We start from the raw sequence: 2,500 nt of genomic DNA, 5'->3' as shown, positions 1-2,500 counted from the left end.
CCAAGTCTTCGTCTTGAAAAATAACAAAATCTAAAAGAAAAGAAAAGTCTTCTTTGTGGAAAATAGTAAAATAAAAAAACCAAGACTTCACCTTGGAAAATAACAAAATCTAATCTAAAACATCTTAAATAAAGCTTATTTGTAATCTTCTTTGTAGGCAGAAAATAGTAAGTTACAGGACTCTCGAACTGATGTAGTCCAAAAAATAAAGAATTAAAATAACAAAGTCTAATCTATATAAGTGCTCTTGAATAAGCTTCGTGTAAAAAAATAGCAATATAATAAAAATACCAAGTCTTCGTCTTGGAAAATAACAAAATCTAAAAGAAAGGTCTTCTTTATGGAAAATAGTAAAATAAGAATACCAAGACTTCACCTTGGAAAATAACAAAACCATCTTGAAAAAAGCTTATTTTTAATCTTCTTTGTAGGCAGAAAATAGTAAGGCGAAAATAAAGTCCCCTCTAAGCTCTAAAGTAACAAATACGACGTGTTAAAAAAAAACTAACAATAAAAAAAAGAACCAAGACTTCGTCTTGGAAAATAACAATCTAAATTGTGGAAAATAGTAAAATGAAATAAAAACCGACTTCACCTTCGAAAATAACAAAATCAATCTAAAACAAATGACATCTTAAAACAAAACTATTATTTGTTTCGGAGGTTGTCTATGACTGTTCATAGACCGCATAATTTCCACAGAACATTCTCAGAATATCAAGAGAGAAAAGCAGCGTTCTGCGGGAAATCATCTTGGCCAGTGATGTCGTTCTGGGTTTGGTCAGGCCCAGGGAGGTAAGTACCTCGTTATTCTCAAGGGGCCACTTTCCTCTTGCCCCAACCGGGAATCCAAAGAATGTGACCTTGCTAGCCTTCGTCAGCACTTTGACTTGATCACCAAGAGGGGTATAGTACGAAACTTTGTGGGAGGCAGCATCTGACAAGGTATTCTTTGAAAGCTCAAAACGGACGGTGACATCGATCACAACCGCCTCCTCATCTTTTGCAAACACGAGGTCAGGCTTTCTCATCTCTCCCGTCTCGGATATGAACCGTGGCTCTTTGTATACAGACCAGCCCAATCTAGCCGCTTCGTCTGCCAGAATGTTACTGATCTTGTTATGTCGCGCAATTCTTGCTTTCTGTACTGCAGGACATTGACCGAGAATGTGCGAAAGGGACTCGAGTCTGGCAGAGCATTTCCTGCAGGAACGTAAGGCCCCATCTCTGCCTCTGTTCAAGCTTTCTCTTGTTGGGTAAATATTTGCCCTTAGTTGTAGTGCTGCGATAAAAAAGCATTGTTTAAAGCCGCACCATGGCCTCAACCAAGCATTACTGATTCTATCATGCGCAAAGTTTACAATGCCCCTTCCTTGAACCGGCTTTTCGCACCATCTCTGAAATTCATGCTCCCTCCAATCGCAGGGTCTCGGATATACAGGTTCTTTTGACACCGAGTCCCTGAGAACGAATGTTGGGATTGCATCACTGTCACCCCCTGCTCGTACCCACAAATTACGGTATTCTTCCTCCATACCCTGCGAGGACACAATATTACGGGTGATAGCATCGGACGAGTTTGCTATACGTTGCAGCCTTCTAACTTGAACCGAAGGGATTGTTTTTTCCAGTTTCAAGATGGCAAGGCCTCCGTCTCGGGCTCTGGCATATAACAGTCCATCACAAGTTGAAGCGGGAAGGTGGAGCCATCCTTTTACCGCCTTTCTAATCTCTTGGTCCAACCCACGGAGAGTTGATTGCTTGCAGTCCGAGTGGTCTGCAGGATATAACAATCTGGGTAGGGCATAGGCATTGAGTAGTTCAACCTTCTGAGTTGGCTTCAGAGGCGCCTCATCGATTTTCGAGATCCATGTCTTTAGCTGACAATGTAGATCAGGCTGTATAGTGCCAGTCCAAGGGCCAATTTTCAGACCAAGGTATTTCGTTGATTCATCAGGTTGGATCATATGGACATCTTTATTTTTGATAGTCCATGGGTCGCAGTTGTTCACCGTATATGAATCTTTGGTTGGGCTTATCATGAAGCCCTGGCACTTTCTGGCCTGAACCTCCAATCCCGATAGCCCACAAAATGATTCCAAGATCACTAGATTGGCGGCCATACCAACCCAAGATTCGCTCACCAACACCAAATCATCAGCAAACGCAAGAGCTGTCACGTGGTCGGTATCAATGGAGTACCCAACTCCGTGTGACTCTAGGGTGCATATCAAAGGGTCCATGGCAAGATTGAAGAGCAGGGGTGACATGGGGTCACCCTGTTTGACACCAACACGTATGCTAATTTCTCGAGTCGACTCGCCATTGCTTTTGAACGAGGTCGTACACCGATCGTAGGCGTTCTGGATGATGCCCACCACGTGTTCATCTACTTTCTTGTGCCTTAACACCCATAAAATATGAGCATGCGAAACCGAGTCAAAAGCTTTCGCTATGTCGATGAACATGACAGCCAACGGCCTGTGCAATTTCTTAGCGT

The 2,500-nt window shown here is 42.5% G+C and overlaps 1 pseudogene; it reads right to left on the bottom strand.

Moving 5' to 3' along the window:
* LOC142914927 (28S ribosomal RNA) overlaps window positions 1–2,500 on the bottom strand; it is a 10,553-nt pseudogene that overhangs the window by 3,139 nt on the left and 4,914 nt on the right.

Source organism: Petromyzon marinus, unplaced genomic scaffold (genome assembly GCF_048934315.1).
Source record: "Petromyzon marinus isolate PM22_M1 ecotype Great Lakes invasive population unplaced genomic scaffold, UKy_Petmar_22M1.pri1.0 PM_G_Scaffold_29, whole genome shotgun sequence".
Classification (NCBI taxonomy): Eukaryota; Metazoa; Chordata; class Hyperoartia; order Petromyzontiformes; family Petromyzontidae; genus Petromyzon; species Petromyzon marinus.
The sequence above is the reverse complement of the archived record's forward strand: the minus strand, read 5'-3'. Positions and strand labels throughout refer to the sequence as shown.